Below are 20,425 nucleotides of genomic sequence, written 5' to 3'. Positions count from 1 at the left end.
AGCACTAGAAAGATTTCAACCTCTCAGAGTGGGAAAGTCTAAAATCCTGAAATGTAGCTGTTTCCCTGGCTTGGTCATTTTACAGATTCAACAGTCCCAGACATGCCCTGTATCAATTCAGATGCTTCCTTTTAATTGCCATTTATTGATAGATTTTCAGTTTGGGAATATGACAACTGGAGTTTTAGAATATTTCATTATGTTTATGAGCTCAAAACACTAATCTTCATCTTGCTGAAAGGTTAGTATTTTATTTACTTGTCACATAAATTTTAATTTTGTTAAGGGAAATGAATATCCTCCCAAGGACGATCCTCTGCTTCCCAGTGTTAGCTTTCAAATTTCAAGCTGTATCCAAAGTAATAATCTATCAACAACTGCCAATTGAAAGAGAATTTGTTAGCTCTCTAAATTTTCTATCTGAATGCCAACAACAAGAAGATGTTTTAGAGGCCTTCCTCTTGTGGTAATTCAAATTCAATTCTGATCATTGTATAAAAGAGTTTATATACTCACGAGACTGAACCTTCAGTGTATCACATCAGATTTATCATACAAAATAGACTCTTTGCTTTATTTACCACTTTGAAGAGTGAATCATGGTAATATGGCTGACTGGGATAAGTATAACTAAGGGAAAGTGAGGAAGCAGATGCTGGAGATCAGAGTGAAGAGTGGGGTGCTAGAAAAGCACAGCAGGTCAGGCAGCATCCGAGGAGCAGGAGAATCGATGTTTCGGCCAAGAGCCCTTCATCAGGAATGAGGGATCTCCCTTGATAACATTGAAGGCAACAACCAAACCATTACATATATTTAGTGCACCAAATTTTTATGTTTTAAGTATAAATGAGGAAAATAAACCCAAATGAGTTTCCTATTCTTAAGGTGAATATGAAATTGATGAATGTACAAAGAAATCTAGATGGGGGAGTTGTACTTGAACCTATTTAGCAAGAGTCTCTACAATGAAGAAACAAAAATCAAACACCATAAATTAGAAGATTCCATATGTGGAGTGGAAAATAGAAGTGTTAGTCATGTGACTGAAATTGACTTCAGAAGTTTATTACTCCAAGACTAACAGAAATTAATGAACCTGGAAACCAGGATTAGTGTGAAAATTCCTCCAGCCAGCCAAGGGTAGTTCAGTTACTTTTATTTAGAATGATTTTTCCTGTATAGAAAGTTGGCTACAACCTCCTCTGGAAATCCCAAGACCTCTCAAACTCCATTCCCTCCAAGAGAGAAGATATTTCGGCCTGCACCATGTACACCTGAAGTGATTCGATCTGAACATGATTTGCTTCTTGTATTCTGTTACCAATCTAGATGACTGTTGTGTTCTTCAGAATCCATCTTTACTTGTGTGTCTCTTTGCACGAGGAAGTAAGTGTGCTTGTTATAATTTCATTCTGGGGTAATGTTTGAATAAATATGACTTTTATTCTGATTTATATTACTGAAGCATCAGTTTCATGTATTTTACTATCAACTGCAATACTGAAAAAGCTAAAAGACTCTCTTGTAACAGACTTATTTCTGCTGAAAAGAGGTGAGAAATAGGGCAAAAGTTTCTGCACCGTTTTCTTTCTCCTGACCATAAAGTCTGTCAATGTACTTGTCAATTGAGGAGAAACTTCAAATACTTTGAAAAACATTCAGTAATGTAAACAGCCATAAATAGAATAATTAGAATATATTCTTGAACGACATTTTCAATTTTCCTATGTTTGGAATAATTTATTAAAATATTATAAACTTTCCATTAATTAAAGTTCTTATTGATCTATCTAATTAGTATACCTTAAAAGGGTATTATATCAGATCAATTCTTCTACATTGCTTGAATGAGCAATGAAAAAATGCTGCTTACATCAGGTATGCACTCCCATTGATCTAAACTTCAGGTACAATTGATCTGCTGATAAGCATATGATCAATACAAATCATCAGTGGAATAAGTGGACTTTGCTGTTCTGAAAACAATTAGGCCAGCTGCTTTCTCATCATTTATTGCACACGCATGAATGATATTAATGGCTTAAGTGTCATCAGATTTTGAGAACATAAATCATAAGAAACCATTTGTCCTGAAAATACTTGTGATTCTTCTGAACTCTTTCACTGCTCAAAATTATGATTTATTTTTGCAAATTTTACAAACTTGGAGAAACAAATAAAGTCGAACTATCCAATCCTATTGACATAGAACATTTGTTATCAATGGTTCAATTGATAAATGCTCTGCCAGAACTACCCAAATCTGGAACTCTTAGCTGTGATCCCTCCTCAATGCTGAGTTGCTGATATCAGCTTGCTGGATGGCAATAGGATAACTAATAATGACTTTAGTACATATGAACTAAAGGACAGTAACATTTTTGAGATTCCTACCTCTTACTGTTATTGAATGAACCACTTATAAATTCTTACCAGACAGATGTTGAAACAAGATATGATTAAGGTGCAGCCAAATTCTACCCCCAGTTCAATAGTCTCTTGAGACTGTATTTTTGGTTAGGTAAGGATCTATTTGCCATACAGGCTGTTCAATGAAGGTTCGTAGAACTCAACTAGGAAGGTGGAGTTATCCTATGAGGGACTAGGCCTATATTCTGAAGAATTTAGAAGAATGAGAGGTGATTTAATAGAAGCATATGAAATATTTTTCAGATTAGATTACTTACAGAGTGGAAACAGGCCCTTCGGCCCAACAAGTCCACTCCGACCCACCGAAGTGCAACCCACCCAGATCCATTCCCCCCTTCATCTAACACTACAGGCAATTTAGCATGGCCAATTCACCTAACCTGCACATTTTTGGATTGTGGGAGGAAACCCATGCAGACACAGGGAGAATGTACAAACTCCACATAAAGAGTCACCTGAGACAGGAATTGAACCCAGGTCTCTGGTGCTGTGAAGCACCAGTGCTAACCGCTGTGCCAGCATGCCACTCAGAAACTCTTACGGGGTTTGACAGGATGACAAGCAGGAAGGATGTTTCTCTTGGATGGGATGGTTAGAACAAGAAGACACAGTCTCAGAATAAGAAGTCATCTCAGACTTGGAAGTAGAGGAATGCCTTCACTCAGAGAGTGTGATACTTTGGACTTTACTTCAGAAGGCAATGGAGGCTCAGGCATTGAGCATATTCAATTTCCTATGTTTAGGTACATAAATGAAGATTGGTAAATTGGGAAAAGCATAAACAAGGGTTCTGGTACCTGTGTACCACACCAGAAGATAATCGATGCACGTGGAGCAGTGCTGTATTCTCTATATTTCATGATCTGCACAAATATTAACTGTACTGATTAAGCATGTGGTTCTGGAGGATCTATAGAGAGGCTGTATTTCTAATGGTTATCAACAATAGGCTCTATGTTTACAATTATGACCCTTCCTTATTGTCCTGGAGTTCTTTCAATCCACCACTTCCCATTTTATCCTCCTTCATTGTCTCAACTACATCTCCACAGTCTACTTCAGAGACTGTCCTTTTGTGGTTCCTCTTCTCCCTGTCTCAATGTTTCTGATGGCTGCTCTTCCCGTCCTTAAAAATCCGAATCCAGGCAGTCTTCAGTTGTCCTGGCCACACAGCATAATATCCTCCAAAGTCTCTCCTCCTTATCCTCACTTTAAAAGTTTTCTCTGAACGTCTTTGAATGCTTATTGTGGTTGTCTCTTCTAAGTAATTTGTTACCATTCCGCGTACATTCAACGTGAAAAGAACTCTAATGAAAGACGTTTGATCAGGTTAAGGCTATGTAAATGGCACGGCTGTTGTGACACTCCTATAGTTTTCTAGTTGAGGGCAGAAATCAACGCTTGCACTTTCCTGATCTGCATGGGTCCTGTGCCATATATTGAATCTGTGGCAAATTACATGAACTGTGGCCAAAGCTGGTGTTTGCAGTCGACTTTATGCTTTACTCAATTGTTTTTAGATATGTTATGTTTGAGCAGAGGCCGTACATATTGGGGCTAGGTTTCACATCTGTCACATATACACTCTCATGTAAAAGAAATGCTATTGCGTGTATTCATGTGGCCGTTTCTTTTGGCTGCTCAGCTCCTTCTGCAGACAAACACCCGTTTTTAAAAGCCAATTTTCTTTATTGTAGTAATGGGAGCTCGCTTTCACTTGGGTCATTGCGCCATCTAGCACGATAATCACGAAAGTACTCCTGATTCAAAGCCTGGGGGCTCGGGCGTGGAAGAGGGGGAGTTTCAATCTGAAAACGAATCATTTTTATAAAGCTGGCGTTTCACGTTGTTTGGAACGTTCCTACTTTGCACGGCTGGCCGTCCAACAACAACTATTTCTTCCTTTAAGGAAAGACACAGATTCCCTACTACAGACCGTCCAGGAAGTGACAAGCCTACTTCCCTTTGCAATTTCAGCTGATCAGTAGTTGTGAGTGGACGGCTCCACATCAGGAAGAGAGGGGTTTTTGTTCGAGGGAAGTGGAACAGTGCAGGAGAGGTCGGAGCGGAGGAAAGCTGCCGGCTGTCTGGACGGGAGAGTGCAGAGAAGTTCGGCAAGGTATTTGCTGAGCGAGGGGGCGAGGTGCCGCACGGAACGGCTTCGGGCAAGTTGACACAGTGGGTCCCTCCCTCCCTTGTTGCGAAGTGGAGTGGCTGTGTGCGGATATTGTTACAATGTGTAGCGTCCAAAGCTCTGATATTGAGTTTGTGACAGGGCTGAGGCAGCCTAGGCAGAAGCAGCGTGAACAACAGCTGAAACCTTTCTACTGGGGTGAACATGTCCTCAGCTTCGCACCTCCAGGAATTGTGAGGGCAAAAAAAAAGACGCTCAAAGGAGCGGAAATCTGATTTGAAGAAATAACGTTGGAGTAACAAAAATATATATTTTACGTGTGTATATATAGGTATATCTAAGATCCAGCACGTCTCTGCATCCTCTTCATCCTGAAAGGATGGATGATCCTGTGGGTATTAATTTTCATGTGACTATACAGTAGTTTCATATCCAGCCCGTGCCAAAAGTAATATTTAAATAAACAAGAACGGGCAAACGCTCATATACAGTTTATGATGCCTGAACCTATTGTTCAATAGTTTTAACTTTGATTTTTAATTTATTAAGAAATCATGCGGTGGAGTTTGAGGGAGGTGGAAAGTGCTTTATTTGTTTGGAGGAGGCGCTGATTGGTATTTTTAGTGACAGCTTCAGCTTTTGGAGTCTCTGCTTCTGGCCGAATCCTTTCCAGCTCATTTAGAGCAGTTTGCCAGCGCACTGCTGGGTTGCACATGGCGAGGGCTCGATACACTAAGTCTGCCCTTGAAGGCTGCCATAGGAAGATCGTATTCCCAGCAGTACACCAATGATTTGGGGAAACGCCAGTTATCCCAGGGACTTTTCCTCCGCGTGTTTGCTTTCTCGTTGTCACATTTGTATTAAAGGGAAAGTCCTTCAAGTTTTGTTTTTTGGGGGAGGGGTGGGGAACAAGGTTCATAGGGCATGATTTCTTACACTCTGCAGCAAAACAAAACCCGTTTCGAGCAAATAATTGATAGATAATTACTGAGCAATCATCGTCTTGGAACAACCGTGTTTCCATCAACATTACTTTGCTCTCTGGAAAGAATCGGGTGGCAGTTAAAATATTTTATGTATTTATGTTTTGCCTGGGTAGCTTTTGCGAGCGTGTAAAATTTTAACCTATTTGTTGATGTTCTGATAGAACTTCTTGATTTTGTTTCGTTAAACAGTTGACTGGGCTTTCTTGATGTCTCAAGACAAAGTAGAGATGATGTTTCTTTTTAACTGTGTTGACAAATGAAGGCATGACTTGCTGCCAAGATCAGCTACTGTAGTATATTCCTCCTCTACAGGCTAGTGCTACAATACGTGACTGTTTGTAATTGGGAGAATGGAATGTGTAAGGTATTTTGAGGTTTAAGATTGGTGTCACATAGAGAACCCTGTACAGTATATGGTAAATACATTTGGATGCCTTTATGAAGGCAGTTGGCAGCAGTGCGTTGTCGCATGATATGTCTAAGACATGAGTTGTACTTGTTCCCTTTTGTCACATACCACTTACAGGCATTGGCCAAAGTTCTATTTCCCCTTTTAGAGTCTCAACAGTTTCAATGTTTGATATTTTCCAATGAAAGCATGATACTATGCCCTATTATTTTACTTTAGTACAACACTTGTTTCCTAATAGCTTTTGAGAAAGAATGGAAAAGAATTACAAATATTTGAAAGGTTTAATTCCTTTGAGTTGGCAGATAGCTTGGTTATCTCGCTTCCCAAAGAGGACCCACAATGAAGAGATTGTTTTAAAAAGTCTAAGCTTGTGCAAGTTGATGCAGAGAGGCAGCCTTCACTTACATTTCTAACACATGTTGTATCTTTGGAATGTGCCAAGCAATGTAGCAGAAAATGGATTACTTTTGGGATGTAATTGTTGTTGTTTTATGGGCAAGTAATTTTGGTGACATTAGTTGAGGCAGGAATATTGGCCAAGAGACTAGAAGAACTCCCACCTTTTGATTGAAAAATAATTCTACTCAACATATCATTCACCAACATTTTAGCATTCCTTCATCAAACAGACATATCAGCCTAGATTATATGCTCAAATGTTTGCATGGGACTTGAATCCACAACCTGTGACTCAATAGCAAAAGACTTACCAAATGAATATGCTGATATGTTACTTTGTTATATGGCATCAAGCCTCAGCTAATTTTCAAACAGCAAGAACTTTCGTTTGTATCCTTCCTTAATTAGGCAAAAGTGAGCACTGCAGATGGTGGAAATCAGAGTTTAGATTAGAGTGGTGCTGGAAAAGCACAGCAGGTCAGGCAGCATCTGAGGAGCAGCTCCCCTTCCTTAATTAGTCCTAATCCATAAGGGGATGTAAAAGGTCCCCTCAATTCATTACATTTCTGTGTACAATATTCATTTCTTCATCCAGTTTCTAATGTTGTCCACCCATCCGGTCCTCACACTTAAGTGTTCTTTCTGAATCTTTCATCTTCTGCTGTTGACCATGTTTTCCAATGGTTGTACTTTTTTCAATTTTTCACCAGCTAAAAGGCAATGAGATGGTACTCTGGCTTTCCTGTGGTTAAATTCATTTCAGTAGCATCTTTTAGCTTTGTAAAATGTTCTGAAGTGCTTCAAGAAATAACTTGAAGATTAAACTTTTACATCTCTTCATGACCTTAGGATGTCTCAACTAGCTTCACAAAAAAGGGAAACATTTCTTGAAGTTTAGTTATACAATAATCATTTTTCAAATTTGGAAATGCTATGAACAGCAATGATCTAAATTGTCAAATAATCTTTTCTCATGTGATGTTGTTTAAGGGATACATATTGATCATGGAACTGGGAAACATAGCCACTTTTTTTTTTGAATAGTGACATGGAATGTTTTACATCAACTTGAGAAAGCACAAAGCACCTTATCTAAAGAGGGCACCTTGAAAATGTAATCCCTCTCTGCACAGTGCTGAGTATCAGATTATTTTGGAACAAGGAATAGTTTTAACTTTGTGAGAATCAAGTATTAAGCAATGGAACCAATATCCAAGTCTACATTCTTTTCACCAAAAGTGATTGTGCCAAATCAGTTTATGCATGATTAAGAACAATGGGTGGATTTGGGTGATGTATGAAATGAAACAAACTTGAGCACTTCAGAATTTGATCAATGGACAAAGTTCTTGCCATTTTTCCTATGTATGCTTATTTGCATAATTTTATATATTTCAGGGGAATTCTCTAACATTGAAATGTAGTCTTAAGGCTTCCTTTTTTGAGAATTACACAGTGTACATTGAAAATACTTACAAATTATTAATGTGAAAATAACAAAAAGTAATCATTCCTTGCTGATCAATGCTATAAAAGTGAAGGACCACCATTTTGATTGTGTTCCCTTGGAAAGAACTTTGGATTAAAAGAATTTGCTTTTGCATTGGGCCAGTTGTATGTTTTTATTTGTTTGCTGATTGTAATTTGGTCAGCTTTTTCACATCATTTACTTTACCTGCACTAATGACAGTGTGAGGCTGACCAATTAATTGGGGACAAACTCGCACCAGTTTTGTCAGAGGTGATATGTACCACTGTCAAAGCTGGCACTAGAACATACCTCTGAAGATTGTGCTGTCACAGAGAAAAAGTTCAGTACCATATTTTTGTTCAAAGTTAGCCAAAGACTTGGCACATGCCAAAGGGGCTACTACTTCTCCTGAACTACTAATTACCAGCTCAGAATCTCAACTGAAGATCTTCATCCTTGAACAAAGCAGCAATTTTTTTTTAAAATCTTGAATTGTGATTTTCGAATGTATGTGGCATACTATCTTTAACAATTGCACACTTGTTATGTGCAATGTTAAGTGCTGATCTAGCAAAGGACAAATTGCTTTTTAATATAAAGAATAACAGTTCCTCACCCTGGTGGCTATAGACCATGATGATGCCAAATAAAATTCCTGGACTGTGCTGTGATAGTCGATTCCGGCTGGGAAGCAGTAAAGCACAACAATTGTTTGCAATTCCCCTCAGACAATGAAAAGAAAATCAGTAGGAATGCCTGTTCTTGACTAATTAGCTGTAATCCCTCTGTGGATCTGTATCAAAAAGGAGGAGGAGGAAAACAGGAGAATTTCTGCAGAGCTACTTCCAGTTTTCCAGCTACAAATCCCAATTTTCATGTTGAGCCACCGTTTAAGTACAGAAGATTGACCAAGTAAACTGTTACCAAGTGTTGCATCATTTCTTTAAGTCTTGGTAGTCCTTTGTAACTGCATGATCAGATTAACTAGGCACCATCCCTGTGTAATGTTATTGGCAAATATTTCTTTAGGATGGAGGATGTCAGGAAGAAGAATGCTTTTTACTCTCATTAACATATGGGAAGTAACAACATGTTTTGGCAATGATTTGCATTGTTCATCTGCAAACACTTTTTATTTGTAATGGTTTCCATTTGTGTGTTTTCATGAACATTTACAGTAGCAATTACTTCAAAAGTGATTTATTAGAAAACCACATGTATTAATTCATTGCAAAATCTTAACTTTCTTGGGATAAGAAATCATCTTGCTAGATTTAAACATGATTTGGTCATGTCACAGTTACTGTTGAAAATGCGTTGCTGGAAAAGCGCAGCAGGTCAGGCAGCATCCAGGGAACAGGAGAATCGACGTTTCGGGCATAAGCCCTTCTTCAGGAACATGCCTTTCTTCGGGCATAAGCCCTTCCTGAAGAAGGGCTTATGCCCGAAACGTCGATTCTCCTGTTCCCTGGATGCTGCCTGACCTGCGCTTTTCCAGCAACACATTTTCAGCTCTGATCTCCAGCATCTGCAGACCTCACTTTCTTCTCCACAGTTACTGTTGCTTTGTCACTGTCAGGTAAGCAAACCCAAAGTTGAACAAAGACTTGCAGGTGCCCTGCAGACAATTCCAAAGAGTGAGTTCATGGCAGTTTCTGTTAAACATTTGTTTCTAACTGAGAATTTATTTCAGAATGTTAGCAGAAAATTTTAAAGTTTTTTGTTTGAAACATTAATAAGATTGGATAACACAATTATACATGGATTGGATCCGCCCACATAAGTGTCTTCTACACTGAGCTCTGGTAAATTGTATTTATTGATGTTTAAAAGCAGGGACTGTCAGCAAAGTCATTAACAAGACATACTATTCACAGATATGTGATGATTTCTTGTGTCTTTTTTAAGAAAATCTTTCTTGTTCACTGAGTATTGAATAATTTCTTAGAATTTTTGGGTATTTTAGAGGAATTCTTCCCCTTCCTATATTAGTCTTTTTGAATTAACATACAAAATAGTAAAGCACATTTTATAAAAAGAACTGGAAGTGATTGAAAGGTAGTAATACAATCCAAATTTGCATTACAAACTTCAATAGCAATTAATCAATTATAGATCATTAATTCAATATGTTAAGTTACTGTGTTTGTTTTTGGCTCACCTTTACATTAAAAACAACTTGCAACACACCATTTTAATATGCTGCAATCACTATTACCAATAACATACTTTTAAAAATATAAAATTCCAGTTAGTTGCTGAATATGAATATTATCTGTTTAATCTGTGTGCGCTTCCTGATATTCCTGCATGCTGAAATGTAGAGACATTTTGCCTCCAGCTGCACATTCACTTCCAGATCCTGGCAGACTAGCTTGATGTGGAGTTCATTATGTTTTAGAAAAGCATGCAATCTGATCCTTCAGTGGTTCATGAGGATTCTCCCACTGTCAAAATTCACCTCCATGGCAATGTAAATCATATGGGCCTCAGATCCAGGTAGAAACGCGGATTAGACTCCAATTCTAAACTGATCATTGACATTTGTCATTCCTTCCTTCCAGAGAAGAAAAAATCCAGGCTTCCTTTTAGTTTTTAACCTCTGTCACAAAAGCATTTTGTCATCTATACTTTAGGGTAGATCACATTACTTTTATTTTTTAAATTAAAGACAGCTCCAAAACACACAAATATATGTTCCATTATACTACAGCCTTCATAGGGAAGGATTAATGATTTGCAACACATTATTGAGAAATAATTGTTGTTGAAACAATATATTCATGGAAAATGAATTTTCAAGCTGAGGATTTTTTGGTGAAAACTATAGTCTACATTTCCTGTGTCACAAGATGGAGCAAGGGACACAGCCATATTTATTATGAGAATCCATGGTTTATTACAGTTGTAATTTGAGATTTTCTATTTCATGAGATCTGTGTCTTTACACTTTAATAACATGGCTTGCCAATCATCAAATTGAAGCAATCTGCCAGTTAGAAATTTGTTTCTGACCCATGTGGCCACTGAGTGAAAATAATTAGCAATGTATTGAGGCAAATGTACAATGGAACATTTTGTATTGTCTCATTTAGCTTGTGAATTACAAAACCTAAGAATTTATGAAAAGCAATCATAATACACCCTTGGTCCTAAATAAAACAGTTTCTTCATGAAAAATATTCTAGATGAATAGCTTTCCATCAAAATCACTTCAAATTAAAGAAAGCAATTTTTGTAGGAGCTGGTAATGCCATTTTTAGATTTTTATTGCGCTATTTTCTAAAGGATCAATGCTGTCTATTACAACTTGTCTGTCAAGGCTCATTGTCTTTTTACAGTTGGAGAGCACATTGAAATCATCAGTATCATGCCATTGAATTCAGTGTCAGATTTTCATTTATTTTAGTTTTTTTTTAGAAGAAGCTAACTAATTATTGAAACAATTTTGTAAATTTCCTGGTTTACAGACTCAGAAGTAAAACTCCAATCAGCAGAGAGCACAGCAGAAATGATATGGAATTTTTGGAGATTTCCTCGGACTGAGTCTGCCTAAACAAGCTGTCTCAATAACCTTCACTAAAAAAGTCAAGTTTGAGGTACGGTGCTGTGCATACCTGCTCATTAATCTATTGTGTGAAACCTTTAAGCTGTTAAACTAAAGCAGACACATTAGCTTGTTCCACTCATTAACTCCTTTGTTTCATTTGCAGGTTGTGCAATGCTTTTTCAGAAATTAGTATTAATTGAAATAATGGTTAACACAGTTTTTAAAATCTGCAAATGTTTAAGAGTTGAAATAAGTAAATAAACAGTGAATTACATTTCATATTAGTCTGTAACTGTATAGAAGGGGGAAAAAAATCAGTTTATGTAGGGCTTCCCAAGTAGAGGTGAAGACTCCAATTTTGGGGTCATGAGTCCTGAGACAGCAATGCAACTAAATTACAAAACCTACATTCCCACAAACCCCATCCACCCCCACCCCAACCAACAGCCTCACAGTTCTCAGAGGGGTCACACCAATTTTTGAACCTCTAAAGGTCACCATCTGAAAAGTTTCAGTAGCATTGGGTTAATGTTTTAGACATGAGATATTTCTATATAATATTGGAAACCTGGAAGTGATTCAGTCTTTGAGGTTTTGCTGCATCTTAGTCCATATCATTGAAATAGTTTGCAAGAGACATCTTATCGAATTCTACAGATGAGATTGTGGCTTTGACACATCAGGGAATATATCCTTCTTATGAATTGTCTGTATGTTATATCTATGTAGTTATCAGCGCACGCTGGTTCTATAATGTGGTGTGGTTTGGTATGAACCAATGATTCCAAATGTACTGAAATGTCAGCCTGCATGTGCCATGAGGGTAGATGTGACATTGAAGCTCAAAGAGATAGATGTGAAAATGGAAAGCTTTCTTCAAACTTGTATAAGAACACAACTTAAAAGCAGAAATAGGTCATTGATCATTCAGTGGGTTCACGGCTGATCTGATAATCCTTAACTCCATTTTCCTGCCTTTTCCCAATCACCCTTGATTCCCTTTACTGTTTCAAAATCTGTCTATCTGAGCTAAAGTCTTAGCCACTTTAGCCCAGATACTCTGGCCAGGATAATTTCTGTAATATAGACTGAAATTGCACATTGTAACCCTATGGAATCTCTGACACAGTTGACTCCATGGGAATTATCCAGGAAATTCAATTTTCTGATGTGCAGTTCCTTTGACTGAGTCCATTGCAGAGTTGCGCCTTATTTAATCTAATATTTAATTTGAAAACTTAGCTTAACTCCTGGATAATTATTAAGCTGACCCTCTTGTCACTACTGGAACCCTCCCACATTACACCTCCCCTGACTACAACCATGACACAATCAAACCTCCACTAATCCAACCCCATTGCATTATTCCAACCCTGTCAGACACATCCAACCCCAAAACCACCACCTTGTCTGCTACCCCGACCCCAGAAAGCTTCTCTCGCACAGAAGACGTTTAATGGTAAATGGGTAATTTTTAATCCATTCTGCTTCGGAAACAGGCTTTCTAGAATTCGATCAATAGATAGTATAACTTTTTCCTTTGTAACTTGAGCAGCATATGACAGTGTAACACACTGTATTGCTGACTGAGTGACAAGTTAGTTTGACCTGTGATTTTCTCATACTGTCATTGCATGCAGCAAGTGCTAGTGCTGTCACTGACGAGATGATTAAGTACTGAGCAGGAAATTGCTGCTCCATCACACTGTCCTGTTCACACAGTCTTCAAAACAGCATAGTCTAGGAATAGGTTCTCATTCTTGATTGGAGAATGTTAGAAGGCACAAAAAAGCAGAATGAGGTAAAGAACTTTTTTTTAAAACATTGCAACTTTAGAGCTCTCAAAATATGATTTAGTGTTGATCCTCATCTATGCCATATTAGCTGGGCTCACTAAGAATAATGGGAAGAACACAAAAGGTGGCCTTCAGCATCTCTATTAGATTTTTCTGAAAACCAGTAGTTCCTATTGGAATAGGGTTACAAATCTTACCAGTGCTTCAACCTAGATTTCCAACTGATGTCACTTATTCAATTAAAACAAGTTTATGTTAATATTAAGGTAACTCTTTAAATGGATGATCTGAATATCCTTATATAGTCAAGAAACATTAGACAATTGGGAAAGTTATAAGAGAGCAGTCAGCGCTAACTGTAGTAAGATGAAGTCCACATTCATCTCAGTGAACATTTTGAAGTCTTTACTGAAGACAACAATATACAGAAAAAGTCTTGTCTGGAGACCCAGGTTTGAACTCCATGTGATATGTTGTCACTATGGTATGGCTCCTTTCACACATGCTGCCTAAGACAGCCTTACAATAAAGTTATGTTTGCCTTTGTGACCCCCTCCATTTTTGGTACCCCATTTAACCATTAGTACTTGATCATAAACATGTAATTCTTTACTCACACTTCACCCATCCTGCAAGTCTCCTCTTGTCAACATTTTGATTTTCAACTATATTCTTAACCCTACTTGAGGACACGTGGCATGGTGTGCTCCTTAGAATGGAAAAATCTTTGGTAGATTGGAGATCCAGCCTCTGATAACAGATAAAATGCAAAGGCAGCGATATTGTCACGAGTTTCTTAAGTTGTTGGAGACACACACTTCAACTAGTGTATACTCCTGTATGTAGATCCAGGCTCCTAGGACACCAGAAAAACATGAAGGCTTGCCATCATGACCAAGAGGAAACTTTGAAAGTGGCCCATCATCAGCAGTGGGATCTCTGGAAAACTCTTCTGCAATATTGTGATCTAGAAATCTGATGGAGGATTGGACTATAGCTGAATATGCAGAATCTGCCATGTCCCTATTAGTCTTAATCTCATCCTAGAGTTTGAACCAGCAAGACGCTGAGGACTTGAATTTTGCATCTTTCTCCATGTATTTCTTCTTTGCAAGAACATAATCTTTCTGAGTTGATGACCTTCATAACGAGGGCTTGCTTTTCCAGTATGGTCTTCAATACTGTAAATGAAGATCTCTATTCTACTACTCGGAGTTTTCTTTTTTCAGAGGGGCGATCATTGCTTGTGGATCAGAGCAAATGTTTTCTTCAGCTAATATTTATGGTGTGCTTTGAGCTCTGAATATTTCAGTGAAAGAGAAACTTTCTCACCAGGATGTCTCTTTGATATGTCAGTTGTATAAGAATCCAGTATAAAACTCAGTGCCTACTTTTCCCTGGATAGCTTTTCACCAGTTGCTAGCTATTTTCAAACCACCTCTTGGTGAACTGTTTCTGAGGTTTGAAGTTTTTTTCCTTCAGTGGCATCAAGCTCATTTTGCTTTATTTCAACGGATAGACTAAAAACAATTTTGACGCTCTGAAATTTCTTTCTTGCAGGGTTGAAAATCTCTTTCAAACTAATTCTAGATATCTCCAATCCTATGATTGCTTTACTAGTTGCATAATTCTTTTGTAGTTTCACTTGATTGAACTAGTTCAATGTTACTTTCTTGCTTCCCTGCAGTAGTTAAGCTTTCACCTCTTGGAGCAACTCCCTCTCCTGATTGTGATGGTAGTTGCTGTTGTACAGAACCAGTTGAAATTCAGCAAACAGTAGATAATTTTACTGCTGCTTTATCTCCTTGAAGAAAGGAATGGTTCTCCTTAAAAGAGACAGCTGGATTTTCAGGAACAGTGTCATCTGAATTCAAAGATACAGAAAGATTGAAAAGTTCCAGTCAACGAATTATTTGAGTAATGGTTTCCTGTGTTTTTTTTTGTAAACACATACAAAATGCTATCTGGTATCTTATCATCATCTGCTTTGGCACTGTCTCTTTTCCCCATTTCTAGCTTCTGTGTTGGGAGAAATGAGGTGTTGTCTCACCATTTTGTAATGCTAGGGCTGAAGCCCCTTAGTGTTTGCCAAATAAACAATATTTAAAGCTTTGCAAATAGTCCTCTTAATAAAAACTCATGTACAAGGGCATTATTAATCTTTGTTTTCATTGAAGCAAAGTGTGGCACATGCTTGATTCCTCACTCCAATTCTCATATTTCCCCAGGTCCAGGGATGTTTGGAAAAGAGTCTGTGGAACTGTTTCCAGTATCCAATTTCGGTCTCCCTGCTACCTACTTTAATCTTTGTACATCAAATTTGTTGTATAGGTTTCTACGGTCAGGGAGTTATTTCCTGTTGTGGTCCTGCCGCATCCCCAGGAACTGTTCATAGTTTAACTCTTTTGCATGCCTTGTTGCTGTGGCCTGTGTTTAGTTTTCCAGATAGTACTGGTTTCTCCTCTCCACTCATAGCTCTCTATATAAACTGGTTGAAATGGTAGAAAGCCTTTGTGGATTGGACAATGCCTTGTTACGTTGCATGCTTGCTGGCAGTGTATTTTTTGAGTATTAATCTCTTCCCCATCTCTGTATGCACATTTGATTTCTGTAATACTTTACTCACACAATTGATTTCTTCTTGTTACTTACCACATTCTCTGCTGTGGGGCTTCTCTCACACTTTTTTTTCGGGTTCTATGCAGTTTTGCCATTTCATGGTTTGGTGTTTAGGTACACGTTGAAATCCATTGTTATTCAGCCCCTATCACTGCTGAGCTTCACTTTGGGTATTTCCTCCACTTCTGAGATTAGATTGTTGGGTTAACCTGATTTTATTCCTTTGCAATGTACCATGTCTGGGCTTCACTTTAGACCCTTAACACCTGCCTCTGGTTCCAGAAAGATGAAGTCCATGCTCAATTGTATAGTTAGCAGTCTTCATTGAATAGCATTAGATACAAAAGATGGGAAGAGAGGATGTTTTATCTGGAGCTTACAGAATTGGAGCTCCAATTCCATGTGATCTGACATCACTTTGATATAGCTCCTTTTTGCAAATGCTCAGTAACTATCCTTAGAACAAAGGCATGGCTTATTTCATCCTATACTAACTGACTTACCCCACTTGAGTCACCATCTTCAGAAGAAGGGTCAAGGAGAAAAAAAAAGCTCAAAATAATGCATTTAATTATGATCCACTGGAAATGTTTATGAAGATATGTTAGTGCTTGTGTTGATGAAACATATGTTTATCTGACTGTAATAGAGTGAGAACTTTTTGTAAATGTGTCACACTCCTTTTTAAGTTTAGCTTTATCATAAGTTCTAGAACATAGAACATAGAACAATATAGCACAGAACAGGCCCTTCGGCCCACGATGTTGTGCCGAACATTTGTCCTAGCTTAAGCACCCATCCATGTACCTATCCAATTGCCGCTTAAAGGTCACCAATGATTCTGACTCTGCCACTCCCACAGGCAGCGCATTCCATGCCCCCACCACTCTCTGGGTAAAGAACCCACCCCTGACATCTCCCCTATACCTTCCACCCTTCACCTTAAATTTATGTCCCCTTGTAACACTCTGTTGTAACCAGGGAAAAAGTTTCTGACTGTCTACTCTAGCTATTCCTCTGATCATCTTATAAACCTCTATCAAGTCACCCCTCATCCTTCGCTGTTCCAATGAGAAAAGGCCTAGCACTCTCAACCTATCCTCGTATGACCTATTCTCCATTTCAGGCAACATCCTGGTAAATCTTCTCTGCACCCTCTCCAAAGCTTCCACATCTTTCCTAAAGTGAGGTGACCAGAACTGCACACAGTACTCCAAATGTGGCCTAACCAAAGTCCTGTACAGCTGCAACATCACTTCACGACTCTTGAATTCAATCCCTCTGCTAATGAACGCTAATACACCATAGGCCTTCTTACAAGCTCGATCCACCTGAGTGGCAACTTTCAAAGATCTATGAACATAGACCCCAAGATCCCTCTGTTCCTCATCTTACTAAGAACCCTACCGTTAACCCTGTATTCCGCATTCTTATTTGTCTTTCTAAAATGGACAAACTCACACTTGGCAGGGTTGAACTCCATCTGCCACTCCTCAGCCCAGCTCTGCATCATATCTAAGTCCCTTTGCAACTGACAACAGCCCTCTTCACTATCCACAACTCCACCAATCTTCGTATCATCTGCAAATTTACTGGCCCACCCTTCGACTCCCTCCTCCAAGTCATTAATAAAAATTACAAACAGCAGAGGACCCAGAACTGATCCCTGCGGAACTCCATTTGTAACTGGGCTCCAGGCTGAATATTTACCATCTACCATCACTTTCTGACTTCGACCGGTTAGCCAGTTTTCTATCCAACTGGCCAAATTTCCCTCTATCCCATGCCTCCTGACTTTCCGCATAAGCCTACCATGGGGAACCTTATCAAATGCCTTACTAAAATCCATGTATACTACATCCACTGCTGTACCCTCATCCACATGCTTCGTCACCTCCTCAAAGAATTCAATAAGATTGTAAGGCAAGACCTACCCTTCACAAATCCGTGCTGGCTGTCCCTAATCAAGCAGTGTCTTTTCAGATACTCATAAATCCTATCCCTCAGTACCCTTTCCATTACTTTGCCTACCACTGAAGTAAGACTAACTGGCCTGTAATTCCCGGGGTCATCTCTATTCCCTTTTTTGAACAGGGGCACAACATTCGCCACTCTCCAGTCCCCTGGTATCACCCCCGTTGACAGTGAAGATGAAAAGATCATTGCCAACGGTACTGCAATTTCCTCTCTTGCTTCCCACATAATCCTAGGATATATCCCATCAGGCCCGGGGGACTTGTCTATCCTCAAGTTGTTCAAAATGTCCAACACATCTTCCTTCCTAACATGTATCTCCTCTAGCTTACCAGTCCATTTCACACTCTCCTCTTCAACAATACGGTTCCTCTCATTCGTAAATACTGAAGAAAAGTACTCATTCAAGACCTCTCCTATCTCTTCCGACTCAATACACAGTCTCCCACTACTGTCCTTGATCGGACCTACCCTCGTTCTCATCATTCTCATGTTTCTCACATACGCATAAAATGCCTTGGGGTTATCCTTGATCCTATCTGCCAAAATTTTTCATGCCCTCTCTTAGCTGTCATAATACCTTTCTTCAGGTCCCTTCTGGCTATCCTGTATCCCTCCACTGCTCTGTCTGAACCCTGTTTCCTCAACCTTATATAAGCCGCCTCCTTCCTCTTTACAAGACATTCAACCTCCCTCGTCAACCAAAGTTCCCTCACACGACCATCTCTTTCCTGCCTGACAGGTACATACACATCAAGGACACGTTGTATCTGTTCCTTGAAAAAGTTCCACATTTCCACGATATCCTTCCCTGACAGCCTATGCTCCCAACTTATGCTCCTCAGATCCTGTCTTACAGCATCGTATTTACCCTTCCCCCAATTGTAAAACCTACCCTGTTGCACGCATCTATCTCTCTCCATAATCAAGGTGAAAGTCACAGAATTGTGGTCACCATCACCAAAATGTTCACCCACTAACAAGCCCATCACTTGTCCCAGTTCGTTACCAAATCCAAAATGGCCTCCCCTCTGGTCGGACAATCTACATACTGAGTTAGAAAAGCTTCCTGGACACACTGCACAAACACCGCCCCATCCAATCTACTTGATCTAAAGAGCTTCCAATCAATATTTGGGAAGTTGAAATCGCCCATGACTACTACTCTGTGGCTTCTGCACCTTTCCAAAATCTGTTTCCCAATCTGTTTCCCAATCTGTTTCTCCATATCTCTGCTGCTATTGGGGGGCCTATAGTAAACACCCAACAAGGTGACTGCACCTTTCCTATTTCTGACTTCAGCCCATACTACCTCCAAAGGCAGATCCCCCTCGAACTGCCTTTCTGCAGCCATTATACCATTTCTAATTAGCAACGCCACCCCCCCCTCCTTTTTTACGACCCTCCCTAATCTTACTGAAACATCTGTAACCAGGAACCTCCAACAACCATTCCTGTCCCTCTTCTATCCACGTTTCCGTGATGGCCACAACATCGTAGTCCCAGGTACCGATCCACGCCTTAAGTTCACCCACCTTATTTCTGATACTCCTTGTATTGAGGTATACGCACTTGAACCCATCTCTGTGTCTGCAAGTATTCCCTGTCAGTGCTACCTTCTCCACAGCCTCCCTACATTCTTGGACATCCTGACAAACAGCTAGCCTACTTGCTGGACTACAAGTTCTTCTTCATATCCTTGTGGGTATAAAATAACAAATCCCATTGGTACTGACAAGTAATTCCACAGGTTATATTTTCTGTACATGTGTAGTTTTGTGTCTACTACACTTCAATCACCTTTAAATGTCACATTTGAAAAATCCAAAAGTGGCAGAAGTGAAAAATACTGACAGTTGTGACCTGTTAGCTCATCTTGACAACTTGGGAAGCTGGGATTATGAAGCAACCGATAATTTACAGAAACTTCTCTGAATAATTCAGTTTTACTAATTAATGTTACGTTAAATGTGCCCATTTAGACTGCACCTTTACTGGGAATACCTGGTCAGGCAAGATTGAACACTGATCCATTTTGACAGCTAAATATCATTACAGTGTTCCAGAAAATCAACCTTCTAATAGCTGGGGGAAAGAAAATCTAGAATGCAAAATATGGAATATAAATGAAATATTGCGTGATAACTGGAGAACAATAACTTTGATATTCATAAGCAGAGAGACCTAATTTCTTGATAGAGATCTCTCAATCTATGTTTCTTTAGGATAACTCCAGAGATTAATGCTGAAACTTTTATTTCATCGTCACATAGTTTAAAAAAAAACTTACTGTAAATATTTCAGGATTTCAATGATTGTTGTTGCAACCAGTTGAGGAGAAGTGAATTAGGTCCCCTCTTTCATTAGCTTCAACAAAGATTAATGTTCTTTTTAGCACACATCTATACCTCTTGTTAATAAAAATGTAATCACTTAATGTCTACTGTATTATTACAGCGGCAACTGTGAAGTGCTCTAGAGTGAAAAAGTAATTTTATTACCTCCTAACATGGGAAGAATTAGAAATATGTGGAAGGGATATAGTTCCTAGTCCTTTGGGTGACCTTGAGTTATTAGATTTGAACACGAGATCAGAGATGTTTAATTGATTATTTGGACTGTTAGCAGTAGCAAGATTGCAGATCTACTTAAGT

General features: G+C 38.9%; 1 protein-coding gene across 3 annotated transcripts in view; it reads left to right on the top strand.

Moving 5' to 3' along the window:
• Positions 1–4,118: 4,118 nt before the first annotated feature.
• Positions 4,119–20,425, top strand: part of fam53b (family with sequence similarity 53 member B) — a 124,151-nt gene continuing 107,844 nt past the window's right edge. For 2 of the 3 annotated variants that reach the window (XM_043712643.2, XM_043712641.2), the window contains exons 1-2: positions 4,694–4,955; positions 11,303–11,431. The gene's annotated coding sequence lies outside the window, so the exon portion shown is untranslated. Of the gene's footprint in view, positions 4,550–4,693; positions 4,956–11,302; positions 11,432–20,425 lie in introns of those variants that run through there. The other variant, XM_043712642.2, reaches the window with a different exon arrangement.

The sequence above is a fragment of the Chiloscyllium plagiosum genome, unplaced genomic scaffold, assembly GCF_037043375.1.
Source record: "Chiloscyllium plagiosum isolate Xiang-an unplaced genomic scaffold, Cpla_swu_hap1 HiC_scaffold_22, whole genome shotgun sequence".
NCBI classification, from domain to species: Eukaryota; Metazoa; Chordata; class Chondrichthyes; order Orectolobiformes; family Hemiscylliidae; genus Chiloscyllium; species Chiloscyllium plagiosum.
The sequence above is the reverse complement of the archived record's forward strand: the minus strand, read 5'-3'. Positions and strand labels throughout refer to the sequence as shown.